The 6000-nt window shown below is 43.5% G+C and overlaps 1 protein-coding gene across 1 annotated transcript in view; it reads left to right on the top strand.

Moving 5' to 3' along the window:
• Positions 1–6000, top strand: part of KANK1 (KN motif and ankyrin repeat domains 1) — a 161720-nt gene that overhangs the window by 111200 nt on the left and 44520 nt on the right. The gene's annotated exons all lie outside the window — the stretch shown is intronic.

Below are 6000 nucleotides of genomic sequence, written 5' to 3'. Positions count from 1 at the left end.
GCAGGAAGAAATAAGGACACATTTGCCGCCTTTCAGTCTGTGTTCTTCCTAGAATTAGCAGATTTGCAGCTGTATTTCTAGGTTAGCATTTCATGTGTCTGAAAGATACGAGCATAGTTTGTTTGAAAAATTGGAAGGGGCATGGGAGAGGTCTGTCTTTACCTCAGGGTTAAGATCCTTGCTAGCAGTTTTGTTCATTGGTAGTTTTTGCTGTCTCACTGACGCCGAGAGTCTTGGAATTAAACCCCGTGGCCAGCAGGCTGTTAGTTGGTCAGGAAATTCCAAATGGGTATAAATAAATGCTCTGCAGCAGCTCCTGGGCTCTTTGCCTGCTAACGTGTGCAGGCCCTTTAATGCTGAGGGAAGTGGGCCTGAGACTTGGCTTCCTGCTTGCTGAAAATTACAGTTATTTTGTTTCTGGGTGGGTAAGTAAGAAAGCCCAAAAAAAGAAAAATAGAGGAGAGTGTGACATTTGGATGGGGGTTGGTGAAATATAAACTCAAGCTCTGTATGTTATAAAAAATATTTGCTTTTCTTACAGGCTGGAAAGAATAACTCAGTCCTGGATTTTTGGTTCAGTGACAGTTTCAGCTTTAGCCCGTGGCTCTAACATAAAGATGTCATTGTCGTGGGAGTGAGAGGTTGTATGTATATGTTAAGGTCTGAGTTGTTGAGTTTATGGCTTACTTAAATCACAGAATTTCCTTTCTTGTTGGTAAATCCATTTTCGGTCATTTGTTTTCAGCTCTGTTTTCATAGGGAGCTGCTCAGTGTGCCTTAAAGCCGGTTTCTTTTTCTTATGTAAATACTGTAAAACAAAATAAGGGCTGGGATTCATGTAATTACTTTAGCCCCATCCCCCAAAAAAGAAAAAAAAAAACTGTAATGCTTTGTTAGAAAAGCCTTTCTGTCCCGAAGTCCTAGCTTGTGCTGCTTCTCTGCTTTTCACAAAATGACTCTTTGGCACATTTCCTATGTATGCTTAGAGCAACGTGTTACTTTTTTTTTTTTTTTTTGGTTTTGGTTTTTCTTTTTAGCGGTACGCGGGCCTCTCACTGTTGTGGCCTCTCCGGTTGCAGAGCACAGGCTCCGGACGCACAGGCCCAGCGGCCATGGCTCACGGGCCCAGCCGCTCCGCGGCATGTGGGATCTTCCCGGGCCGGGGCACGAACCCGTGTTCCCTGCATCGGCAGGCGGACTCTCAACCACTGCGCCACCAGGGAAGCCCGCAACGTGTTACTTTTGAAGAAAGTTTGGAAAACAGCATTTAGTCCCCAAGCTATGTCCCATCTGTGCGTGCATGACAAATTTAGGCTCTAGTTCATCAGTAAGTCTTTAAATTAGACGGTGGACATTAGAAGGCAGCACTGCTGAGGCTGGTGAGAACAAGTACTGAAGTGCCCGTGGTATCTTGACTATTACGAGACAGATTTTGGGTAGAGTCGCTGCATCTTCTAGTTGGCACTGATCCCTGGAGAAGAGGGCCATTATGTGACCCTCCCGGCCTCTGTAATGTCACATCCTCCTTACTACAATGTGTCCTTTATTAACACATCGCCCATTCCATTCCCAGGAACTGTAACCCTTTCCACTTTCTTCCCTCTCACTGCTCACCTGCAGCCTGGCTTCTGGACTCCTAAGGCCTGCCCAGGATAGGACTGATGATACAGCAAAAGGAAGCTGCATTTGGGGATTGTTGAGTTGTGCCACTTGTTACCATGCAGCTGGAAAGTGCTGCCCAATGGAGTGGGCAGAGAGCAAGGCCCCGGGCTCTGTATGAGTTCATCTGGTCTGACAACTGCTCTAATTAATTTCTTCCTTCACTTGCTCACATAGCGTGCGATGTTATGGAATTTTGTGTGAAGTATAGTGAAAGGGTCATGGTCTGGAAGCAACCTTTGGAAATCATCGAGTTCCACCAGTCCCCTCATTTTATGAGTACAAACCTTGTCACTGAGTGTGCAATTCCAGACCCTTGTTGCCCATTGCTTGTCTGTGAACTAGGAAGTATTTATAGCTCCTGTACTTGTTTTATGAAAAAATTATACTGCCCCCCGCCCCCAAGTTTAGGCAAGCCATTCTGGATGACTGCATGGAAATGCAGTCATTGGTTCTAAAGCACACGTCTCTGCACAGTGTGTTAAAGAATGCTCTACTCTTACGACTTCAGTAGAGATAGAAGAATGAGATTGTTGATAAAAATTAGTGCCTACCTTTGTCCTCTTATTGTGAGAAGAAAATATCTTAACTTGGTCGTAATATACTTTTAAAGATTGGGGAAGTTTTTCCGCTTTTACTTTTTTTTTTTTTTTTTTTTTGTGGTACGCGGGCCTCTCACTGTGTGGCCTCTCCAGTTGCGGAGCACAGGCCCCGGACGCGCAGGCTCAGCGGCCATGGCTCACGGGCCCAGCCGCTCCGCGGCATGTGGGATCTTCCCGGACGGGGGCACAAACCCGTGTCCCCTGCATCGGCAGGCGGACTCTCAACCACTGCACCAGCAGGGAAGCCCCGCTTTTACTTTTTATTTTACTTCCTTCCTATGCATAATTGATGCTGGACTAGGGCTTCCTGTATACCTAACCAGCACCCATACTCCACTCCCCTGAGCCCTAGTGTGCATACACATACACATGAACATCCTCTGCAGGGCCCAGCCAGCATCTCCCTCAGCCAGCAGAAACCAGTTTAGATGTTTAGCAAACTCAATTTTGAAAAGCATCACAAATACCTCAAACCCTAGCTTTGTGGGGGTAGGGGGAGAAAAAGCAGGGTGGAGGGAGAGGAGTTCTGGACTATCTGGATGCCAGGTCTATGTGCTTCACCAAACAACAGAGGGTGGTCCAATAATAGTAAATAATAATAGTAGTCTGCCGACATAGCTCTCAGTACTCCTCAAAAACACTGTGAGGCAGGTCTATTCTTTTCCCAGTTATACAGCTGGAATAGAATCTAACTTGCCAAGGGCTGGAAAGTGGCAGTGGCAGGATTCGAACCCAGGCAGTCTGGTCCCAGAGTGCCTGATTTTAATCACTACAGCTCTTCCTCCACCATACTTAATTAACTGGTACATGCCTAGACATGGGGTTTTTCATTTCACCAAATACCGAGCATGCTGTGTGCCAAGCACCGTGCTATGCACTGAAAGATAGAAAAGTACTACTTGGCTCCTGCCCCACAGCACACCTACAGTCTGCTGGGGGAAGACAGGCAAGTGCCTGGCAGTCACAACACAACTCAGTACGCATTAGCAAAGAGTTCTAGGAGAATGGAGGGAAGAAGGTGACCAGTTCTTTCCAGGACAAAGCAGTTAGGGATAAGGGCAGACTCTACAAAGGATGGGATATTTGGGTTGGGGCCCTAAGGTGAAAGCAGCTAATTCTGACAGATGGAAGAAGCTGGGGAAGGGCATGCCAGGTAGAGGGAACAGAGTGAGCAAAGGCAGATAGGCTTAAAGTTGCTTGGTTGGTTGAGATTCGGAGTGGTGGTGGTGGGCGGAGGGAGGAAACTGGGAAGTGCTGGATTGGGGACAAAATTGTTGAAGACCTTTAATGCAACAGAAAGGAACTTTTGGGCTTTATTTTCTATAATGGGGCTTCTGGCAACCAATCTGCAAAATTAATATCTGAGAAGCTCTATGTTTCCAGGGATACCTCAAACAAATGTAAAATTCCTCAAAGAATAATATAGGAGAGCAGAGACATTAGGCTTGATAAAAAACAGGCCGCTTAATTTGCATAGGAGTAACAGCAGAGTGTTGGCTATGCTCCCTGGTGACTCACACTGACTGCTCTCATGTACCGCAAAGATACTGGAGGCACAAGTAGAGGAGGTTATTATCATCTATATCTATGTAATTTATTTTGAAATAATTTCAAACTTAGAGAAAATTTATAAAAGAACTCTCATGCATCCTTCATCCAGATTCAGATTCCCCAGTGGTTAATATTTTGCCACATTTGATCTCTCTCTTTTTGCATGTATGTACATGCTTGTGTGTGTGTGTGTATGTGTATAAAGACATGCATTTGTCATATCTCTTTAATCGCCTTCAATCTGAAACAGTTCTTAGCCTTTCCTTTCTTTGATGACCTTGACAGATTTAGATATATATATATATATATATATATGGAATCTAAAAAAAAAAAATGGTACTGATGAACCTAGTTTCAGGGTAGGAATAAAGATGCAGACATAGAGGATAGACTTGAGGACACGGGGTGGGAGTGGGAAGCTGGGGCAAAGTGAGAGAGTGGCGTGGACCTATATACCAAATGTTAAATAGATAGTGGGAAGCAGCCGCATAGCACAGGGAGATCAGCTTGGTGCTTTGCGATGACCTAGAGGGGTGGGCTAGGGAGGGTGGGAGGGAGACTCAAGAGGGAGGGGATTTCTGTGCATTAATTTTGTATCCTGCTACTTTACCAAATTCATTGATTAGTTCTAGTAGTTTTCTGGTAGCATCTTTCGGATTCTCTATGTATAGTATCATGTCGTCTGCAAACAGTGACAGCTTTATTTCTTCTTTTCTGATTTGGATTCCTTTTATTTCTTTTTCTTCTCTGATTGCTGTGGTTAAAACTTCCAAAACTATGTTGAATAAGAGTGGTGAGAGTCGGCAACCTTGTCTTGTTCCTGATCTTAGTGGAAATGGTTTCAGTTTTTCACCACTGAGGACAATGTTGGCTGTGGGTTTGTCATATATGGCCTTTATTAAGTTGAGGAAAGTTCCCTCTGTGCCTACTTTCTGGAGGGTTTTTATCATAAATGGGTGTTGAATTTTGTCTAAAGCTTTCTCTGCATCTATTGAGATGATCGTATGGTTTTTCTCCTTCAATTTGTTAATCTGGTGTATCACGTTGATTGATTTGCATATATTGAACAATCCTTGCATTCCTGGAATAAACCCAACTTGATCATGGTGTATGAATGGGAGAAAATATTTGCAAATGAAGCAACTGACAAAGGATTAATCTACAAAATTTACAAGCAGCTCATGCAGCTCAGTAACAAAAAAACAACCCAGTCCAAAAATGGGCAGAAGACCTAAATAGACATTTCTCCAAAGAAGATATACAGATTGCCAACAAACACATGAAAGAATGCTCAACATCACTAATCATTAGAGAAATGCAAATCAAAATTACAATGAGATATCATCTCACACCGGTCAGAATGGCCATCATCAAAAAGTCTAGAAACAATAAATGCTGGGGAGGGTGTGGAGAAAAGGGAACACTCTTGCACTGCTGGTGGGAATGTGAATTAGTACAGCCACTATGGAGAACAGTATGGGGTTCCTTAAAAAACTACCAATAGAACTAGCATATGACCCAGTGATCCCACTACTGGGCATATACCCTGAGAAAACCATAATTCAAAAAGAGTCATGTACCAAAGTGTTCATTGCAGCTCTATTTATAATAGCCAGGACATGGAAGCAACCTAAGTGTCCACTGACAGATGAATGGATAAAGAAGATGTGGCACATATGTACAATGGAATATTACTCAGCCATAAAAAGAAACGAAATTGAGTTATTTGTAGTGAGGTGGATAGACCTAGAGTCTGTCATACAGAGTGAAGTAAGTCAGAAAGAGAAAAACAAATACCGTATGCTAACATATATATGGAATCTAAGAGAGAAAAAAAAAAAAAAGGTCATGAAGAACCTAGGAGTAAGATGGGAGTAAAGACACAGACCTACTAGAGAATGGACTTGAGGATATGGGGAGGGGGAAGGGTAAGCTGTGACAAAGTGAGAGAGTGGCATGGACATACATACACTACCAAATGTAAAATAGATAGCTCTTGGGAACCAGCCACATAGCACAGGGAGATCAGCTCGGTGCTTTGTGACCACCTAGAGGGGTGGGATAGGGAGCGTGGGAGGGAGGGAGACACAAGAGGGAAGAGATATGGGAACATATTTATATGTATAACTGATTCACTTTGTTATAAAGCAGAAACTAACACACGATTGTAAAGCAATTATGCTCCAAT

The sequence above is a fragment of the Lipotes vexillifer genome, unplaced genomic scaffold, assembly GCF_000442215.2.
Source record: "Lipotes vexillifer unplaced genomic scaffold, Lipotes_vexillifer_v1.1 scaffold948, whole genome shotgun sequence".
NCBI lineage: Eukaryota > Metazoa > Chordata > Mammalia > Artiodactyla > Lipotidae > Lipotes > Lipotes vexillifer.
The sequence above is the reverse complement of the archived record's forward strand: the minus strand, read 5'-3'. Positions and strand labels throughout refer to the sequence as shown.